This window comes from Sus scrofa, chromosome 10 (genome assembly GCF_054392235.1).
Source record: "Sus scrofa isolate SSC_HxYL_T2T_F1_AM1 chromosome 10, Sscrofa_HxYL_maternal_Yorkshire_Landrace_v2.0, whole genome shotgun sequence".
Lineage (NCBI taxonomy): Eukaryota > Metazoa > Chordata > Mammalia > Artiodactyla > Suidae > Sus > Sus scrofa.
This window is the reverse complement of record NC_139392.1, coordinates 26602988-26625126: the sequence shown is the minus strand read 5'-3', so window position 1 is coordinate 26625126 and position 22139 is coordinate 26602988. Positions and strand designations below refer to the sequence as shown.

Genomic DNA, 22139 nt, shown 5'->3' with positions numbered 1-22139 from the left:
CATTTTGTCTCCTCGGCCTGGAGCTGGAGCTGCCAAGACCCTCTGCTGGCGAGGACACCGGGGCCCGGGGGGCGGGGCGGGGAGCCACACGGAGGCTGCAGCTTCTCCCCCAGAAGGTGGCTGATAACTACGAGGGATGGGGAAGCACCGGCCAGATATGCACTGAGCCCTTGGCAGGTGCGGCCGCCTGATGCACATCAAACCCTCCCAACATCCCTTGTGAGAGGGGCCACCATGCCCTGGGGACAGGACCCCAAAGGTGAACCCCCACTCCCCGCAAATGCTCAGGGCATGTGAACGCAGCACCTTAAGTGGCAAAGGGTCTTTGCCGATGTGGTCAGGACCACTGTCTAGTGATGGGGAGGTGATCCTGGGTCACCCAGGCTCCCAGCCCAATCACAGGGACCCTCTGAAGCACAGCCCTGTCCCGGCTGCAGAGAAAAGGGCAGCGTGGGGACAGCCTGGCCAGGGGCGGGGGCCGCTGACAAAGCGTGCGAGCGGCCTCTACAAGCTGGCCAAGGCGAGGGCATGGACTCTCCCGGGGGCTCCCGAGGGAACCCAGCCCCCCACATCAGATCTTAGCCTGGTCCACCTCTGACCCGCACCGTGTGCGTGAAGCCACCACCTTTGTGGGAATCTGTTACAGCAGCGCTGGACCAGACACACCGGGTCGGCCTGCAAAGCCCTGCTTGCCACCTCGGCCCCCCTTTCCTGGTTCCTGGGGAACCAGCGCCCTCACTCTGCAGATGAGGAAAGCGGGGCTCCCAGAAGCAGGCGTCGGTCACAGTCAAGTGGCCCCATCAAGCCAGAAGCACACTCTCTGGGCGTCGGATTCCAAGCCCTGATCCCATCCTGCCTTGGGGGTCACCCCGTGTGCCCACACACCAGACTGTTGGGGTCCCACTGCCCCCAGGCAGCATCTTGGGGCGAGTGCTCTCATGTGATTGCCCCTGGCTGGGACCCGCCAGCTTCTCCCAGTAACACCCATGGGGCAAGGGGACGCCCCTCCCATCCAGCTGCATCCCTGGGTCAGAGTCTGAGGGATCTCTCTCGGGGGCAAATGTTTTCTGCTTCTGCGGATGCACAGGAGTGAGCCCAGGGCAGCAGCTCCCCACTCACACTGGCTTCTAAGCTGTGGGCACCCTCTGCCCATCCTGTCACCTCTTAACTGGTCTGTCACTTCCCTACCCTGCACAGGACAGGACCGCTGAGTCAAGGGGCACAGGCCACCCCATCCTCTGACCATCCATCCTAGCCAAACCATTTACAAAGCTGGGCATCACCTCATCCACCGCCCACCACCCTGTGCTGTTCCCACTCCCACTTTGCAGAGGAAGAAATAGCTGCGCACACAGATCCTGTGACGTGCTCAGCCAGGCACTGAGGGTCCAGGGTTGGGACTAAGGTGTGTGACAGCAGAGTCCACCTTCCTTGCTGGTGGGACGTGCTGGTTCCCCTGGACAAAACACCAGAGACAAGACCCGCCGCCACCCCCTCCCCACCTTGCCTGCCCCCCAAGGTCAGTTCCCCTCCCCCAGCCCAGAGCCCTGCCCCCACCCCCAGCTCAAGCAGAAGCCCCACCCGAGGGGAGTCTGGCACTGGCTGTCACAGGCAGTTTTATAAGCAGCCAGTCCTGCCAAGATCCCTTCACCTTTTCCTGCTGAGCTGCAGCTGTGCCCCAGGGGGGTAGGCCACCACCGCCCTCCCCCCACCAGGCCAGGCCCATCCACTCTGTCCCATGTGTGCGGGGCTGCTGTCACCGGGGTGAGTCACAGCGCCTGGAATCCATAGCCCCCAGGCCTCCAGCCACCCCGGCCAACTCTGCATCTGCACCCCAGATGCCTCTGCTGCAGAAACACCTCCTGCCAGGGGGGACTCTGCACCGTAATCCAGGCCGGCTTGGCCTTAGACAAGTGCCCTGGGGCCACCAAGTGCGAGGCATCAGCTGCCCACCCTCCTGGGCATCAGGGATTCTCAGACCTGGTTGTCTTTCACCCTCAGGTGTCTCTGTTCCAATGTGGAAAATCTTGCTCCCAGTCTGATGGGGTCTGATGGCTGCCACGTTCACAGAGGCCCAGGATGTGTGGGGAGACAGCCCCTGCCTCTGGCAAACCCCAAACTGCACGGGAGACAGAGCCCGGTCCCAAGGAGCCAGCAGTTGGATGGCAACAGCTTCGGTGTCCGGGAGCCTCCACGCTGAGCAAAAAGACTCAGAAGGAAAACTATTCTGGGAGCCTCCCGACAGCCCCACGTACAGCCAAGGAGTGTGAGGCAGGTGGTCGGCTCCGGGCTAGAAGGTAGAACCCAGATTCACATCAGGTCTGTGCCTGCCCCCGAGTCACTGCGCTCACAATATAAAACATCGCCACAATGGAGTTCCCATTGCTGGTCAGTGGTTAAGGAATCTGACTAGGAACCATGAGGTTGCGGGTTCGATCCCTGGCCTTGCTCAGTGGGTTAAGGATCCGCCATTGCCGTGAGCTGTGGTGTAGGTTGCAGATGCGGCTCAGATCCTGCGTTGCTGTGGCTCTGGCGTAGGCTGGCGGCTGCAGCTCCAATTGGACCCCTGGCCTGGGAACCTCCATATGCTGCGGAAGCAGCCCAAGAAACGGCAAAAAGAAAAAAAAAATCGCCACATTGAGGATGATCGCTGATGGACGGCTCCCTACGCTGCCCCTGAGAGACAAAGAGGGGACTCAGGGCAGCATGGTGTCCTATGGGCCCTCTCAGTCCCGTGAGCTCACCCACCGTGGCGGCTCCCAAGATCGAGACTGGGGCCCTGGGGTCTCAGCAGAGGGTTCAGAGCACCAAGGCTGCACCCAGCTCAGCCGCTGTATGGACACCCAGGCCCGGGATGGACGCCCCCCTCAGGACCTCTGGAGGGAGGGCAGACAGGAGGCTGGCGGCGGTGGTAGGAACGCAAGAGGATGCTGACCCGGCCCAGTCCACCTTCCACGTGTGCCCGGGGCTGGCCTGGAGCAGCCGCTTGGTCTCAAGGTTTAGGACACAGACCCCCACAGCACCCCAGAGCCCCTCTGCCCCCTGCACAGAGGGAGCCCGCAGAGCTGCTGTGGCAGCAGGTCTAGATTGTGGAGAATTTGCAGGATGGTGACTTGGCCCCTGAAGGACAGAAAGTCCCTGCCCCGCTCAGGGCCTGCCATGGGGCCAGAACCCAGGGCTCAGCGCCCTGTGCCCCATTCTGGGTGTGTCCTTTCCTGGGCAGGGTCGCTGGCTCATGCCTGCTGGTCACTGGCTCAGGATGGCCCAGGCTAAGTGGACAGTGGGTAGGGGAGCCCCCGCCCATCCGCACTGGACCAGGGTCCTGGCCGGGCAGGGGCTGTGCTGACAGGGGTTGGGGCTGGTCCTGCAAAGGCCCTCAGAAGCCAAAGGGGAGGAGATTCAGAAGAAGGAGCCCTCTGGCCTTTGTCCTAGCAACAGCATGGCAGCCTACTCCACGCTCGGTCCCCCAAGATCCCTGAAGGGCTTTACACCCTGAAAATAAAGCCTACTCAGGAGACAGCTGCCTGGTGGGAGGGTGAGGAGTGGTGGGCAGGACAGAGTCAGGAGGAAGAGGTGTGTGGATGCCGCCCAGCTAACCAGGGGTCCAGCCCTGCTCCCCTTGAGCCACTGGACCTCTCAGGCTGACCACCTGCCTGGCTGTCCCTGGGGTGCAGGGCCCCCAGCTCCAGAACCTCCCCCAGCCTGGAGAGGAGGGGATGGCGGGGGGTTGCCTCCCCAGCTGACAGTGCAGAGCTGTGGCTGCCGGCACAGCCAAGGGCGTGGGGACCTGGCTTCTGCTGGGCAACTGCGCCCCCTGGTGGAAGTGATGGGGAGGTGCGGGCCCTGCAGACATGGGCGAACACCATCCTTTCTCCCAGAACCCGCCACCCGCATTCACTGGGCACCCACTGGGGGGCGGCACTGGCCCTGCCCAGGGGAGGAGCGGAGAGACAGGTGCCACTGTGTTCCTGAGGGCTTCCATGTGGAACCCACCAGGAGGGAAGTGACAGGCCCAGCAAACCTGCCGCCTCTGTGCATTGTCTGCCCCAAAGCCTTGCTCCCAGCCCTCTTCTCTGCTCCAGGGATCTCACCGCCCAGCCCTCCCGGGGGGCAAGGCAGCCCTCAGGGGCTGGCTCTCAGAGCCCAGGGCCAGCCTCTCCAGCTGGACCGGGAGCTCCCCGAGGCCGGAGGCAGTGGGCAGAGGGCGACATTGACCGAGAACTCGTTTCCCCCTGGCTTGCAGAAGCCTGCCGCAGGAAGAGCCCAGCTATGGATGGAATCCTGCTCCAGAGGCCAGGCCTGACCAAGAGCTGCCCCTTCCCAGGACTGGAAGTCGGGCCCAGGGCATGTCGCGGGGGATCTGGTCCATCCTCAATCCCATCCAACGGGCGGGTTACAATGGTCCCCACTTAACAGGTGAAGGTGCCACGGGGACATGTTTGCACCAACTCTGTCACCTGAAAGTGGTGGGAGTGCAGAGACCCAGCTGTCCCATCTCCTTCTCCCCCTGTTCAGGGATGGGGGCCTCCCTCCTGCCCTCCCCCAGAGCCCCATGCCCACCCGGCCCCCAGGGAGGCCTTTCACCCTCTTCCAGCAAAGCCCAGACCCCGAATGCAGCCAGACAGACTCAGTGCCCTATTCCTCCTCATTCCTCCTGCGAGACCAGACAGTGCTGGACGGCGGTCCACGACCTTACAGAAGGTAACTGGGTCTGGCCAGCAACTCCTGGGCTTTTCCCTCTCCCTCGCTCTTTCCAGGCACAGTGGCGCAGGCACAGTGGTCCTTGCCTTACCCACCTGCAAACCGGGAGGATGAAGAAGTGCCCAGCATTTGGCCACCAGCAGAGAAGCCTGGGCCATTTCTGACCTGGTTCTCCCTGGGCTGGCCCAGGGGGCCACTTGCAGGTGACCGTCCTGACATCGAGCCCTGATGGGGCCCCTACGCTGTAGCTCACATGTCCGGGAGCCAAGCATCAGGATGGGTCTGACCACCTGTGCTGAGGGACATAGGACAAGCAAGGAGCCCAGCCGTGGTCTCTTCCCAGACCAGCAAGGGGAGCGCGGAAGCTGAGCTTTGCCAGACTCCTCAGGCTCCAGGATCACAACCCACCCCGTTGAGTGACTGGGGTGCATGGGGGGCATTTCAGCATCACTGCTGGTGGCCTGGGAGTGCAGAGGCAGCTCTGCCTGGTGCGCTGATGGCCTCCCCTCAGCTTCTAACAGAAGGGACTGCCCACGGCTCCCAGGTCCCAGGTGGACTCGCCATTGTCCCCTACTGCAGCATCCGAGCTTTTGCCTGGTCTTCTGCCACACCAGGGACCGTGGCAGACAAGCCTGCTTCTCTGGGGACAGTGATGACTTTCTAGGGCTCTTTAAGGGGATGACTCTTAGACCCGAACACATCTTCAACACAGGAGACGGGGACAGGGCTCTCGGCCAGCAAGGAGGGGTCCGTTCTCCAGAGGGCGTTCCCAGGAGGGGCCCAATAGAGACAAGGGCTGCCCTGAGACGCCCCTCAGTCAACAAAGTCTGGGCAGAACAGAGGTGAAGAGGCTGGGGGGTTCTCGCCTCTGCCTGGAATGCTGCCTCCTCCCTTCACACCCGCGCTGTCTGACTCGGTCCTGGTCCTGGGAGCCAACGGCACTTGCTTCCTGGCGTTGAGATTCTTTCCTCTCCCCCCACTGCCCTGAGCCGCCTCTTATTACAACCGGGCTGTCTCGCTGGCTTGCTTGCTGGACTGTCTTTTGGAACTAAGCCTAGAGTGCTTGCCCCGGCCCAGCACCGTCCCAGCTGTGGCCGATGTTTGTTGAATGAATATGTGATCCTGAGCCAGTGAACGTGGCACTTTCAATCCCTCACTCAACCTGGAATGGCATCTCCCGGCCCAAACGCCTCCTGAGCCTTTTCCACCGGCTATTCTCATAAATGCAGCCCCCAGGCAGAGCCACTTGCCAGCCCTCTGAGCTGGCCCTAAGCGACACACAGAACCCTGTCCCAGCTGCCTTTGCAGGGCCCCTCCTCCAGCACCTGGGGTCTCATCTGCCCCCCAATCCCCACTAGCCCCCCCTTTTCTGGCCTCTTTCGGAAACATCTTTTTCCTGCCCCTAGGCCGCAGTGTTTCCTGCACAGGAAGGGGGCCTTTGGTTGGAAAGAGTTATTTAAAGCCAGCCTCCCTCCTTCCAGGACTCACTGGATGAGGGCTGATGGCCCAGGGGGGCCACAGTCTGGGCACCAGAGGAAGAAGGCTGAGTACCAAACAAGGGGCGGGCACATGAGCATCCTCTGTTGCCATCCCCCCACTTCCCTGTAGCTGTCAGTGACCCCACAGCCCTTTCAAAACGTGTAGCCCTTCCAAGACTTAGAGGATCTGGAGAAGAACCTAGGAACCGAATTTGATCAGGAAATGGAGACTCAGAGAGGGGAGGGACATTGAACAAGGGCCCATGTGACGCTAAAGTAGGTCCTCCGAGCAAAATCACCAGACGCCGGCCTGACAAATCACAGCTACAAGGACTTGGCACGTGTGGTCTCGTCCCGTCTCACAAGGCAGGTGGTATGTTCGCGGCTGAGCTGTGTCATCAGGAAAAGAGTTGAGGTACTAACCCTCACATCTCAGAAGGTGACCTTCCTGGGAAAGAGGGCTCCTCGGATGTAATTAGTTAACAGAGGTCACACCAGAGTACAGCTGGTCTCATAATCAGAGGGTCCTCAGCAGAAAGCGAAATCTGGATGCAGACACACACGGGAAGATGATGAGGATGCAGGGAGGTGGTGAAGATAACAGTGATGATGGTGGTGGTGGTGATGGTGATGGTGATGATGGTGATGATGGCGGTGGTGATGGTGGTGATGGTGGTGGTGGTGGTGATGGTGGTGGTGATGGTGATGGTGGTGATGATTGTGGTGGTGGCAGTGGTGGCGGTGATGATGGTGATGGTGGTGGTGATGGTGGTGATGGTGGTGGTGGTGATGGCGGTGATGGTGGTGATGGTGGTGGTGGTGATGGTGGTGGCGGTGACGGTGGTGGTGATGGCAGTGATGGTGGCGGTGATGGTGATGATGATGGTGGTGATGGTGATGGTGGTGGCGGTGATGGTGGTGGTGATTGTGGTGGTGACAGTGATGGTGCCGGTGGTGGTGATGATTGTGGTGGTGATGGTGGTTGTGGTGGTGATGGTTGTGGTGAGGATGGTGGTGGTCATGATGGAGATGAGGTAGATAGTGATGGAGGAGAGCTCAGGCAGAGCATCCACCAGCTATGGATGCCAAGGATACAGGCACCCCCAGAAGCTGGAAGAAGCAGGGAGGAGCAGGGAGGGCCCCCACCATGGGCCTGAGAGCGCAGCCCTGATCACGCCTGGTTTCAGCCTTCCAGCTCCTGGACCAAGACACTAAATCTGCTGTTTTAAGCCACCCTGTTCATGACGTGTCCTCATGGCAAGTCCAGCGAACAGACACACGGTGCTGAACCTCTTTGGCCAATGAGAATTCCGAGGCCAAGGCAGGTCAAGTGTGTCCCCAGGGCCCACACTGGACAGCCCAGATCAAGTCTGTGACAACAGACTGTCCCCGGCCGTCCCTCTTGCCATCCCGAGGTCATTTGGAATCTCTTCCCAGGGCCCATGGCGGGCCGGGTTTGGAGCAGGTGCTGGGGTCCCTCCGGTGACCAGAGCTGCCTTGGAGCTACAGACACTCGATCAGACGCCCCCTGGGAGCCGTGGTGTCTTCCCACCAGCTCTGGCTGGAGTCCTTCCTGTGCCTCCTGCCGTCTAATGACCTGAGCCTTCTTCTCCTTCTCTCTTTCCCTGAAGGAAGGAGAAAGCACAGGGCCACGTACAGGGAGCCAACGGAACGGGAGATGTGGTCTAGGCACCAAGAGGGGGTCGCCGAGACCTCAAAGGCCCCCAGCCCCTCTTCACTCTCAAGACCCGGCAGAGACCCTCCTGACGCAGGGCTGTAACTCCTGGAGCAGGAGAAGCACCAAGAGCTCCCCCAAAATAACCTGGCTCATTCCTGCATCAGAAAAGGAGGAAGCCATGGTCCACCACGGAGGCGTCTTGCAAACAGTACGTGCGGCGATGGAAGCCAGACACAAATCAGAACACGCCATATGTCCCCTGAACGTGACCTTCAGGAACAGGCACCATCGGAGTTCCCGTCGTGGCTCAGTGGTTAACAAATCCGACTAGGAACCATGATCGGACCATTGCGGGTCCGATCCTTGGCCTCGATCAGTGGGTTAAGGATCCGGCATTGCCATGAGCTGCGGTGTAGGTTGCAGAGGTGGCTCGGATCCCGCGTTGCTGTGGCTGTGGTGTATGTAGGCCGGTGGCTACAGCTCCGATGAGACCCCTAGCCTGGGAACCTCCATATGCTGCGGGAGTGGCCCTAGAAATGGCAAAAACACAAAAAGACAAAAAAAAACCCACAAAAACATGCACCATGGATCTGCGGCGATAAAAATCAGAACAGGGAAACGACGGTCATGGGTGGGGTCCTGGGGGGCAGGGGTCACGCAGGAGGAAACTCTGTGGGCTGATGGAGGGGTTCTCCGTCTGGACTGGGGTCACCAGGGGCACATTCATTGCGAAAACCACAGGAGACCGCACCCGATTTGCGCGTATCCCTGTGTAGCTCCCACCTCAGTTAAAATACAACAGATGAGGGGCAAAAGAAGAAACGGAGTCCTTCCCGCCGGGCTGGGGGAAAGGCTAGCCCAGGGCCCAGAGTGCGTGGGTGGGGGCCTCCGGCCGGGAGGGCACGGGTTCGCTTCTGCTTCTTCCTAGACTGGAGCCCTTGCTCAGGCGCAGCTCCATCCCGGGCGGCCTGAGGCACAGCCCGGGCTCCCCGCAAAGAGGCAGATGGAAGCAGAGCAGACAGCTCGGTCCACGGGCCACTGGGCACGGCTCGCCCTGGCTTGTAGACCAGGCCCTCCTCCCACCCCAGGGGGCCCCCAGGCTGCACCCCTGCTGCTGTCCAGCTGCCATGGCGACAGGCCCCAGCCTGTGTTTTGGCTCCAGGGCTTGAGCCCATCATTTCCAATCTCCCACCTTCCCATCGATTCTGCCTTGGCCACACCTGCGGCCTCTCCTTCCGAAGCCAGGCGATTTATGATGCCCTGGAAACAGCCTGGGCCAGAGGATAGGCTGACGGTGCCAAGCCCTGGCCCCTCTGCTCCCCCAGGCCCCCCCCAGAGACTGGCAGACTGCAGCCCAGGGAACCCAGAGGGGTCTTACACCTTAGGGCGGCGCCCACCCCGTCCATCTGACCCTGGCGGGGAAGCATTTCCATCGGGCATGGAAACAGCCCCTGGGGATAAACCCACCCAGCAGGGTGGTCGGCGGGGCTGGGAGCTGTGTTTGCAGCCTCGTTGCTTCGCCCCACCCCCAGTCCAGCTGGCCACCTCCAGGACCAGGTGCAGAGAGACATGGGGACAGAGCGGGGCGTCCAGATCAAGGACCAGCATCTGTTCTACCAGCATCCAGGCGGCCCCTAACACCTCCAGGACGGCCCCCTAGGAGATGCCCAGGGCAGGAGCATTGTCGCGGTCTTACAGGTAAGGGGATGGAGCAAAGGAGCCCAGGTCAGGCTGGCCCCTCACCTCCCACCCCAGAGGCCCTGGGAGCCACCAAGGAAGCAGGAGGTAGCCTGTCACCAGTGGAGGAGAGTCAGGCCAAGGGCCCCTGTGGGCAGGAGGGAGGGGAGGGACACCCACGGCTGCCTGGCCATCAGCTTACAGACAACGTCCCCTCCCCTTGAGGGACAAGTGCTCCCTGAGCCCGACTCCCTGCCAGGACCCAGCCTGGCCACTTCTGGCTTCAAGTCCAGCTGAGAGTGGTCAACAGGCTTTCCTCTGCCCGCCCGGCCTCCTGGACACAGAGGCCTTTGTCTGTAGCTGGACGTGGGTTGCCGGGGTGGCCCCCGTGGCTGGCTCAGCAGGGACCGTCCCACCCTCTTCCCATAGCCACCCAACCCTGTGGCCTCCCTAGTGGCCTCTGGCTTCTTTCTGGACACAGCCAGCAGGAGGAAGTGGGCAGATGACTCAGAGATGTGATGGGGCCTTAATAGATGCGTCGGCGGTGACACTTGCTAAGGGGATGGACAGTGACAGAGGGATGTGGCTTCACAGATGTGTACATTGGGAGGGGCCAGTATATCTGCTCCAGATCAGCTAAAAAGTGAATGCGTCTCAATGTATTTCCAGACTAACACAGGTCTAAATTCATGCAAAACGTTGATTTTCAACTCCGAGGAGCAAACAAGAAACAGAGCTCAAAATATACCCTTTTACGGTGTTCCTTGGACTAACTGGGTAAAACCTGCCAGAGTGATAACACCGGTGATTTACTTTTAAGTAGCTTTTCTTGAAAGACAAACCTTAAGGACTTGTCAAAATAAATGCAACAGCAAATTAGTAATAGAAACTCAAGGTGAGGAGTTCCCATCGTGGCGCAGTGGTTAACGAATCTGACTAGGAACCATGAGGTTGCAGGTTCGATCCTTGGCTTTGATCGGTGGGTTAAGGATCTGGCGTTGCCGTGAGCTGTGGTATAGGCCACAGACGAGGCTTGATCTGGCGTTGCTATGGCTGTGGTGTAGGCTGGTGGCTACAGCTCCCAATGGACCTCTAGCCTGGGAACCTCCATATGCCACTGGTGTGGCCCTAAGAAGACAAAAAAAAAACAAAAAAAAAACAAAAAAAAAACTCAAGGCGATTGCTACATTTGTGTAACAGAGATGATGCTGTAGCTTAGGTCCCCAGCTGTTAAAGATGCGGAGGCCACCTGTGCTGGGCAGGCCATGGGGAGGGGTGTATAGGAAAGGACAAAAATCAGGAGTCGGAAGCCCTGGGTGCCCACCTGACCCCCCCAAAGCTGTGTGGCTTTGGGTGAGTGACCTCCCCTCTCTGAGTCAGGCTTCCAGCATGTGGAGGAAGGAGGACGCTGGTCCTGCCACCTCACAGGAGGGGTGCTGTGGGGAGCGAATGAGATGCAGGATGGGAAGTGGGTGGGCCAGGGCGGATCCCTGAGCTAGAGGAGCCTCTGTCACAAAGGCCTCCGGAGGGGGCAGCAGGAGGCCGGGGGACCCCAGTCGGGCTCAGCTCCGCTTGCGGAGTCAGGCCACAGGGGCCCCAGAGTGCTGTGTGTCCCTAACCCTCACCGCGCCCCCTCGGGGGCCGCCTCTGAACCCCCCAACCTGTTTCTAGGATGGGAGACCCAGGGCGGAGGTGCTTTTCAGAGGCTGCAGGGGGAAGGACCTGGGCTCCAGAGGACAGGATAAAAAAAATGCAAAACTGAGATCAACCAAGGTTACCACGTCTGCACGTCGAAACATCATGCCCACTGAATCAACGATGCACTGTGTTTAAAAATAACTGCTACTGCACAGTGGAAAATAAAGCTGAGAGGAATGTGAAATTGTTCCTATTAAAGCTGATAAATATGTTTATAAAAAATCAATACATCTGCCAAGTTGACAAATTTTTCTGAAAAAAAAAATGAAAATAACTGCTAGGGAAACTTTTTCTCCCTCTTCAATAATTTCTGCCTAGATCAGAGTTACCAAGAAATAGCCAATATTTAATGATTAAGAAATGAATTGCTAGTGTCCGAAGATGTTGAAAGGTCTTTCTTTCTAAATTTTTTTTTTTTTTGGTCTTTCAGGGCCACACCCCAAGGCATATGGAGGTTCCCAGGCTAGGGCTTGAATCAGAGTTACAGCTACCAGCCTACACCACAGCCACAGCAACACAGGATCGGAGCCACGTCTGTGACCTACACCACAGTTGACCACAACGCTGGATCTTTAACCCGTTGAGAAAGGCCAGGGATCAAACCCTTATCCCCATGATCCTAGTCGGGTTTGGTAACTGCTGAGCTATGATGGGAACTCCGATGTTTCTAAAATTTTGACACAGAGATATTACCACTTGGGGGTGGGGGGTGGCCGGGTCCTGGGGCTCTGGCCAGGTGGGTGCCCAGAAGCTCTCAAGGTTTGGGCTCGGTGTCACAGGCCAGGCCCGGCTCTGTCCTGTCCCCTTCCTTTGTCCAGATGCCAGGACACATGAATTCAAAGCCTGCCTTTCGTGCACGCCTACGGGAGGGTCACCACCGAGCTGGACGGAGGACCTTGTGATAAGAGGCAGGCTCGCCCTTGCAGCCCCAGCCTCGGCCATGAGCTTCTATTACCGGTTCCGTGGGTGGCTGTCCCCTCAACTCTGGATGGTACACTAGGAACGCGATTCCCTGCCTGTCATCTTTAGACAATATCTACTGTCACCGGACAGAAAAGCTGAAAATACGAATTTCTCTTTCTCCTTCTCCCCCCGCCCCCACCTGCCAGTATTTGATTTCTGTTCCTTTTATTGGTTGTTTTGCACCTATCATCTCAAGTTTGGGTTTCTTCTTTTAGGACGTGTTCTTGTTCTTCTTAGGGCCCTAACTGAGCATATGGAGGTTCCCAGGCTAGGGGTCAAATCAGAGCTGCAGCTGCCGGCCTACCCCAAAGCCACAGCTATGCCAGATCCATGCCGTGGCTGTGACCTGCTCTGCAGCTTGTGGCAATGCTGGATCCTTTTTTTTCTTTTTTAGGGCCGCCACAGCCACAGCCACAGCCACACCAGCTCCGAGCCTCATCTGCCATCTACACCACAGCTCATGGCAATGCCAGATCCTTAACCCACAGAGCGAGACCAGGGACTGAACCTGCGTCCTCATGGATACCAGCCAGATTTGTTTCCACTGAGCCACAAGGGGAACTCCGCAATGCTGGATCCCTAACCCACTGAGAGAGGCCAGGGATCGAACACGCATTCTCACAGAGACAATCCAGTGTCTTTAACCCGCTGAGCCACAATGGGAACTCCTGGACATTTTGACAACTTCTCTTGAACCCCGCCACTGCATAAAACAAGGGTACTGGAGACCCTGCCCCCTTCCACCCCTCCCCTGGGCCACAGAGACTTTAACCTCTGTTGCCATTCACAGGTCGCCCTGATGACAGCCAGCCCACCGAGCCTGCCTCAAGAGGGCCAGCACCGGTCACTTAGCGTTCAGACCACCTGAGGCCCGAACTTGGAGGCCCCCAATCTCACCTTCCTTATCTATAAACGGGGACAGCACAGCAGGCCCTGATGACAAGACCAGGATGAGAGAACAAGGACAGGGGCCACACATTTGGAAGGCCTTTTGGACACATAAGACCTTGTTACCCTGATCCCCGCATGTCGCAGCCTGGAACCGTAACCGAGGCTCGTGCTGGAGGGCCGCTTGGATAATTCCTGAACCTCAGTTTCCTTGCCTGTGAAATGGGGACAAGACCAGTGCCTGTCCCCCTAGGAGGTTGTGAAGCCTACGTGAAATCATAAGAACCAAAGCACTTTGGAGTTCCCGTATGCCTCCCTGGAAACGAATCTGACAGGCATCCATGAGGACACGGGTTCGGTCCCTGGCCTCGCTTGGTGGCTTAAGGATCCGGCGTTGCCATGAGCTGTGGTGTAGGTTGCAGACGCGGCTGGAATCTGGCATTGCTGTGGTTGTGGTGTAGGCCAGCAGCTGTGGCTCCTATTGGACCCCTAACCTGGGAACCTCCATGTGCCATGGGTGCGGCCCTAAAAAGCAAAATAAAAACCACAAACACCAAAGCGCTTTGCACTCAGAGCCTCCCTGTCCCAGTGTTAAGGGGTCATGACCTCAATTCCCTTTTTCTGGGAGAGAAAACCGTGGCTCAGCCCCCCCACCCCTGACCCGGCCACGACAGGAGTGGGACAGGGGTGGGGGATGCACAGGTCAGGAGTGGGTATTTGGGAACAACTGGGTAATTCGAATATGGCCCATTTGTTAAAGAATTCTGCTCCGTGCACTCCTGGGTGTGACTGCGGGGCCGTGGGGCCTCGGTCTCAGGAAACACTCAGGAAGTGTTTAGGGGTTAAGTTTTTTTTTTTTTGCTTTTTACGGCCTCACTCATAGCATATGGAAGTTCCAGCCTAGGGTTTGAATTCAAGCTACGGCTGCTAGTCTACACCACAGCTAGAGCCATGCCAGACCTGAGCCACATCTGTGACCTAGACTACAGCTCAGGGCCATGCCGGATCCAGGGTTAGGTATCTCCGTTTTCAAAAGACTCTGCAAAGTTTTATTTTCTCTGTGCAGGTGGGGAGACGGAGAGAAACAGCGTGGTGGCAAAATGTTACCAGCACTGAGTCCAGACATTCACTGGACTCGCCTTCTCTACTGACCTGAGCTGTTTTCAAAAGAGAACATTATAGGGAAAAAAACCTTCCATATTGGAAGCACCTTAACTATCCCCTCTGGGGGGAACCAGGGGCCAGGCCTGACCCCGCAGCTGCCACCTCCCCCCCACCCCACCCCCTGCCACAGTAAGGAGGGCTTTGCGGACACATCCTGGCAGCCCTGGAGGCGAGGGGGGGGGGCCCACGTGGTGTGGGGTGCGGGGAGCAGCCAGGGACCCTGAGAACCAGTGCAGATGAGGGCCAGGCAGGCAGCTGCTGGGGGGGGGTCCTGGCAGGGCTCCCCCCGGGGCCTGGTCAGCTGGTTCCTTTGCTGCCAGGAGAACAGACAGAACAGTTGGCATCTTAGCGGCACCCGGACCCAGACACGCCTGCCCAGTCAACTCAATTATCTGCACCAGTGAGCTGGGGAAAGAGGCACCAGTGACCCGCTTCACAGACACTTCCTGGGGTCCGACACTCTGCCCCGCACCTACCGGACATGGGGGACACGACAGAGCTCGAGGCAACACACAGTGACAAAGCCAAAGACGCCCTCAGACTGTCCCTGGTAAGAAGCCTCCAGCTCCCAGTCCCTGCCCCATGGCCAGCTCCATGGGACACCTGCCTGCACGACTGAGAGCTGCCTCCACTGGGACGCACACAGACCACAGCTTGTCCTGAGGGTGACAGTGAGGGGGGCCGGGGGATCGGACCCGGATGTCCCGGGTACCAGGCAGGCTTCACGGGCTCACATGATCCAGTCACCCTCCACTGGATTCCCCAACTGGCCAGACCACAGCCATTGCTGGGACAGGAGGGCGAGGGGGACGAGTGGAGGATGGGCAAGCTGAGGAGCCACTGTCGTAGGAGCAAGACTCTAGGGACAGGCCGAGTCTCTAGGGTTAGCGGGCTGCCGGGAACCCGGGGGAGAAGAGGGTTTCAATCATGCACGTGCTCATTCTGCACTCGGGATTTTACCGGCAAAGTCAAGCTCTGAACCTTGACTCCAAGCCTGGCCCATTTCATGGTCCAAATTCTTACTACGACATCATCCGCCTTCAGATGCTTGATCACAGCCAGCGAGGAGGAGCTGAAGGAACCAGGGCTGCTTCCAGACGCTGAAAGGCTGTCACCGTGCGGGTCACTATACTCACTCTGCACCGTTTACTGCTGACCCCCCCAAACTATATTCAGGGGTGCATGTGCCAACGGCCAGTCGCCCTTCAGTATCTTCACCACAACAGGTTAACACAGGAGGAAGCCTGGCAGGGCGTCCCCAGCAACAGAGGGGTCCCAGCCAGAGGGCGCTGGAGGGGACATTTTAGAGGACCTGCAGTATCCGAAAAACAAACACGGGCTCCATGACCCCTACGGTTCTTTCCAAGTTTGAAAGTTTAATTCTATAGAAGTTGGCATTCATTCTATTTACTAATAGTTTTTGTTTTGTTTTGTTTTGTTTTGCTTTTGGTGGCCTCGGCATATGGAGGTTCCCAGACTAGGGGTCCAATTGGAGCTATGGCTGCAACCTACACCACAGCTCATGGCAATGCCGGATCCTTAACCCACTGAGCGAGGCCAGGGATCGAACCAACAACCTCATGGTTCCTAGTCAGAGTTGTTGTCACTGCGCCACGATGGGCACGCCCACAAATGGATTTTCAAATCAGAGGAGGGATGTAAAGTGGGTCAGTTTTACTGTCCAGATGGGGAGGGAACTGCACCACTGAAAGTGCCGACCTGCCAGGGGTTCCCAGGAGGAAATCAGCTCAACCACAGAGTGTTCGTAGCCTCACTGAGTCACCGAGGGAGCCGCTGTCCAAACCAGGCAGAGCTGACGGGCTGGACCCAGGGACCAGCACCTTCCCAGAGCTTCCCAGGGGAGTCCGTTAAGATGGAGCCCCCGAGACAGAGAAATAGCTCACGCTCGGTGCCCCGTGCGGACCTGCAGTCAGTTCATGTCTACAGCTGGGTAAGCTCATGTCTACACCTGGGCTGGTCGAACGTCTCCACCATGGTGGCAGTGGTGGGGAGAGTGTTTGTAAGTCACGAAATCAGAAAATAGGGAGTTCCTGGTGTGACTCAGCAGTGAACAAACTGACTAGGATCCATGAGAGTGTGGGTTTGATTCCTGGCCTCACTCAGTGGGTGGGGGATCCGGTGTTGCCCTGGGCTGTGGTGTCGGTCGCAGACACGGCTCGGATCCCGCGATGCCATGGCTGTGGTGTAGGCTGGAAGCTGCAGTTCTGATTGGACCCCTGGCCTGGGAACTTCCATATATCATGGGTGTGGCCCTAAAAAGCAAAAAAAAAGAAAAGAAAACAGAAAATAGGATGGTAGCTGCCAGGGGCCAGGGGAGAGAGGGGGGCGGCGCTGGGCAGGGAGGGTGGGTGGAGGATGGAGAGCTGCTGTTTAATGGGTACAGACTCTTAGTTTGGGAACATGAAGAAGTTCTGGAGATGGACCATGTGAATGGACTTGATGCCACTGAACCATATGCTTAAAAGTGATTAAAATGGTCAATTTTCTGTTACAGCTCTTTTACCACCATAAAACATTTGAATGGTTCAAATACAGTAACTATAAAGAAAACTATAATAAACATGCATCAACCCACCTGACTACAGCATGGTAGCACTTTGTCAAATTTTTTGGTTTCGAATTTTTTATTTTTCTAATTAAAGTATACTTGGCTTACAATGCTGTGCCAATTTCTGCTGTACCACATAGTGACCCAGTCACACACACACACACACACACACACACACACACACGTATATACATTATTTTTCTCATGCTATCTTCCATCGTGTTCTATCCCAAGAGACTGGCTAGAGTTCCCTGTAGTATAGAGGAGGACCGCCAATATCTTCAATTTTTTCAATAAAAGAGGTGAAACATGGCATTGAAAAAAAAAAAAAAAAGCTTAAAGATGGATTTTTCTCGGCATTCAAAGGCACTTCAACATAAGAAAAAACAATCAATGGACCCAAACACATGGTGACCTCAACTGACACAGAAAAATAAGGCGTTTGACAAAATGCAACACCCTTGCATGCTAAAAGACCCTTAGAAAACTAGGATTAGAAGGGATTTCCTCAATATGATAACGAGCATTGTATAAAAACCCCACAGCAGACATCTACCTAGTGGGGAAAGTCAGAAAGTCTCCCTGCCAAGATCAGGACTGAGACGGGGCTGCCCGCTCTCGCCACAGCCACGCCGCACCGTGTTCAAGGTTCTAGGCTGAGTGATCGGGGAAGAAAAAGCAACCAAAGCCTTGGAAAAGAAGAAGCGAACGTCTCTCTATTCACAGCTGACCTGACCCTACATATGGAAAATCCCAAGGAATCCAACACACACAGAAGCCACAAGAGCTCATAAACAATTGTTTCAGGATCCAAGAGCAACACAAACAACCCCGTTTAGGAAAGCGTTCAGAGCCTCCGAGGACCTGGCATCAGCGCCTTCTCGGGGCCCCTTGAAGTGGAAACATCTTGTTATTCACGCTCCTTGGCACAGACACACATCAGCACCATTAATTTTTTATGCGAATTGGTGCATCTCATTAAAGTCCGGCAAAGAGAGGCAATGGGATGGCGGTGCTGGCAGCAGGGACTGGCTTGAGGATGGAACCACACCCACCGGCAGGTCAGAGTGACCTGGGTCCCAGCCATCCTGCCTCCCTTCACATCTCAAGAGTCACAGGAAACTGGTGAGCAAGATCCCAGGCCCCTTGGAGGAAACGAGGCCTGAGTCAGCCTTCCTGGGGCGGGGGGCGGACCAGCCCCGGAAACGGCTTCCTTAGGGGGGTGTTTCCCACTTGAAAAGTTGGTGGGGTTTTACTTATTTATTGTTTTAAGTTGGAGAAAAAAAACGAGAAGGACTCTTAATGATGGTTTTGGGGACTCCGGGCCCGAAAGATGAAGCGTTTGCCAAGTGTCGACACATCCCTAGTTCTAAGAGCTGGTGGTTGGTTCCATCAGAGACAGCTCTGTCTCCCCTGGTTTCTGTTCCTCTCTCTCACCAGCAGCCACAGAACATCTGCGGAGATCTATGGGGGGGAACACGAGGGAGAGAAGCATTCTGATGTGGGGAGGCGACCTGCTTGACAAGGAGGGAGCCCAGGACTGGAAGTCCCAAGCCTGTGTCCCAGGTCGGCTTCGGCAGCCCCCAGCCGCGTGGCCTTGTGCCCTTCTGTTCCCTCCAGGAGGCCTGTCCCTCCCTCCTGGAGGGCAGGGCAGGGGCTGGGAGGGGAAGCGATCCATCTGACTTTGACATTTTAGTTTTTCTAAAGGCCAATCCCTTTAAGAATTTCCAAACCTTAAAAGAAAAGGGAAGGGTCACTGATGGAAAATGAAAAGATGAAAAGAGAGACCAATTTAAAAAGACGGACAAGAGCTTTTGCTACCCGAGGCCAAAGCTGAGCTGCTATAAGGTTTGGGAAGGGAAGGAAAAAACAGCCTCTCTGTTTTCTGTTTCCACAGGCCAGGACTGCCCAAGGAGATCTGGGAAAAGCCTACATGCCTAAAGCTTGCCCAAATCAACCACATTAGGGACCAGGTTTTGAGGGGGGGCAGAAGGTTGGGGGCAGGGAGGGGCGGGGGGCAGATCAAACAACACCCAAAGAAAACCTAAACAAGAATAAAGGGGCACCAGATTGGATGGGAGGCCTCTGGGTGGTACCTAAGGTTTTTTTTTTTTCCAATTGTATTAATTCCACAAACATTTAGAATGTACCTGCTAAGCGCTGGCTGTTGCAGGTGGTAAAACAAGCCAGCTGGCAGGAAGGTGCTCACTCGGAGACACAAACACAAAGCGGAAGGTGAAATCTGCCCCGAGGGAGCTCAGATCCATTTCCTGAGTTCAGAGTAGGGGCTGTTCCTGCTGAACCTGGGAAACTCAGGAAGCAGCCCCTCGAGGCTGCAGTACAGACCAGAAAAGCCTTGCCCAGTCTTCCCTGACCTGGGAGGACAGACGTGAGAACCTATCTGCTCCCTGAGCATCCTGGGGGAGAGCCAAGCAGGCACAGAACCACAAGCTGATCAAAAACTCGCCTCCTGAACCACTGGGGAAAGTGCGGACCCCATAAAGCTCATCTCGCTCACCTGGGAGGAAATCCACAGCCACTGCGATTCCCTGTCTCATTGCTCAGTTTAATCCCAAAGACACACAAACCAAAATTCAAAGCAGGATTAAAAAACAAATCATAAGCAGGCTGGAGTCATCTGTGTCTTTGGCTGGAAGGGAGCCGGGATCTACAGGGTGGCAGCTCGGCCCACGTGGAGAGGAGTGGGTGGCGGGAGGTGGGGGGGTGTCTTTGTGCGAAGTTCCTCAACCCCTAGGACAAGTGACTGCAGGGGACACACGGGACACACGCAGGGGAACGAGACCGCACGCAAGATGCAAACCCAGGCAAACCCTAGGTTTCTGTAGCGCCAAGAGGCCGCAGGCTTCACTGCATTTGAACCAGCCAATGGGGTCCCAACCACTGAAACAGGAAGCCGGATAAACAGCACGTTATCCAGGGGGATCCGGCGCTTCCCAGAAGCCGGCGCCAGCTGCGCCCTGGGCTGTCCTAACAAAGTCCCATTGACTCGCCAGCTGATTTTCCTGTGTTGGGCTCAGGGACAAGGAACCCTCGCTGCCGGATGGACGTCACCTCTGCCCAGGGCCCCCACCGCCCACCGGTCAGCCTCTCCCACCCCGCCTACCCTCTCTGCCCCCTTCAGACCTGGCCGGTTCTTTATCCTCCGACCAGTTTCTATCAGCTCCGAGCATAGAAGGGACCAGAGGGCCCCAGCAAGGGGACCCCCAGGTGAGCTCCGAGCCCACCCGTTCTCTTCCCCTCTCTCCCTGTCCTCCGGGAAGCTTGCTCCAAGAGGGCGATTCTCAGCGCATCACCCCCGCCAGCGAGGGTTTCTAGACCTGCGAGCCAAGGTCACTTGCCCAGCTCTTCTCTCCTGGGATGGGAGGTGTGGGCAGGGACTCCTCGGCGTCTCTGATCATGGGGTCTCAACACACTTTCAACTGCACCGCAAGGGAAACCGAGGCTCGGAAAGGCTGGAGTTGAGTGGCCCCTGGTGAGTCAATTCCTGGGCTGCCCCACAGGGACATGAAGACACGCACCTTCCCGAGAAGCCGCTGGCACCCCGGTTGTTACTCCAGCGCCTCTCCGCGCCCAGCGCGCAGCCTCTCGGGGGCGCGAGCTCACCTCCCCTACCCGCGCCCCGGGAACTCGGTCCCGGCCCCGCAGGACCTGCCAGCCCCGCCCCGCGACCGCCCGGTCTCCGCGCAGGCAACTCACCGGCACGCCGGCACTCCCGGGCCCCGGCTCCTTGCATCCGGACCGCGGCGGCCGAGCCCTCGGCGCGAGGAGAAAGTTCTCGGGCTCCCGCGCCGGCTGGGCCCTCGCGGAGTCTCGGCGTCCGCGTCCGCGTCCAGCCGCGGGCTGGCACTAGGGCCGCCGGCGGCCCCGGCCCCGCGACGCGGAGGGAGGCGGCATCCCGAACAAAGTGCGTCCCGGCCGGGCGCGGGGCGGAGCCTGGTGACCCGCTGCCCCGGGCACACGCCGGCCGCCTCCCCGGGCCGGGGGGCGGAGGCTGCGCCGCTCGGCGCCCTCGCTACCCCACCCCCCGCGCTGGGCCCGTTTAACCCGCAGAGGGGCGGAGGCGCCGGTCCCTTCCAGACTTTGTCGCTGGAACGCTATTCCCGTAACCCTTTCCTGCCTTCGCCTTCCGTACCGCCTCCGCGGCCTCAGAAAGGAGGAGCTGGGTGGCGGGCAGGAAGCCTTCGCACAATCGAGCCTTTCCTTGGCCCCGGGCCGCCGCCGCCACTTCCAGGCCCGGCCGCCCCCACCCCCACCCAAGTCCTCGGCCGGCTGAGCAGTTCTTAGGAGAGGGGACAGATGGGTCGGCCAGCCCACCCCCCCCCACACCCCGTCTGCCTGCCCCCTTCCTTCCTCTGTCCCCCTGTCTGAGCTGGGACACGGGTGCAGGGAAGAGGGGAGACCCCAGGAGAGCCAGGTAAACAGTAGGTGCTCAGTAATACAAGGCATGGGACTCCATTCCACCTCCTGCCCCTCCTCCTTCTGGGACCTCAGGGGTGGAGTGGGGAGAGGAGGTGACCAGACCTGCAGAATGGCTGGAAGGAGGGCTTCCGCCAGAACCTAGGGCACTGCCTGTGCAGTGCAGGCCCCCAGCTCTACATCCCAAGAGAGCACATCAGAGGTCAGACGGTGGGCTCTGGGACACAGGGAATAGTGCCACCAAGGACCCTGGAGTCTGCGATCAGAGATGTTGCCGCCTCCCCCCCACCCTCAAACATTAGTTTCAGAAGAGCCAGCTCCATGGGTCTCAGAACCCTTCACCAGGGGCATCAACCAGTGGCCAGCAGCGGCACTCAAGAGTCCAGAGCCCTGCCACGCCCATCGAGTCACTCAGGTCACAGTGGCTGTGGGTGGCCATAAGGGAACAACAAAGGGACACCAGATACTGGGCCAGAAGTGACACTGAGGAATCCCACCTTGTCAGGGAAAAGGGTTTTTAGATGGTTTTGTCTGTGAAAGAAATGAGTTGTCTCTGCGGAGTGGGGGTAGGGGCGTCTCAGAGGAACCCGTGCATGTGATGAGCCCCTCACCCTGTGTGTAGCAGCTGGAAGTGCGGGCTCGAAGGCAGATTGCCTGGGTTCCTGGAGCTACGCTTCACCAGCCCTGGGAACTTGAACGGATTCTTGAACCTCTGAGTGCTTCAGTTTCTCCCTCTATGAAATGCAGTAATAATAGTTGCTGTCTCCCGCGACTGTCAGGAGGATTATTAAGTGTGACAGTATAGGTGACACACTCAGGACAGTGCCTGGAACTACTCTGTAACCATTTGTTGTTATCCTGATCCCTGAGCCCCGCACCCTGCATC

General features: G+C 57.9%; 1 protein-coding gene across 5 annotated transcripts in view; it reads right to left on the bottom strand.

The window, feature by feature from the left end:
• The window catches only part of NAV1 (neuron navigator 1), a 219227-nt gene extending 198477 nt beyond the window's left edge, over positions 1-20750 (bottom strand). For all 5 annotated transcript variants that reach the window (XR_014817546.1, XM_021064511.2, XM_021064513.2 and 2 more), the window contains exon 1: positions 20534-20750. The gene's annotated coding sequence lies outside the window, so the exon portion shown is untranslated. The remainder of the gene's footprint in view (positions 1-20533) is intronic.
• Positions 20751-22139: the final 1389 nt, after the last annotated feature.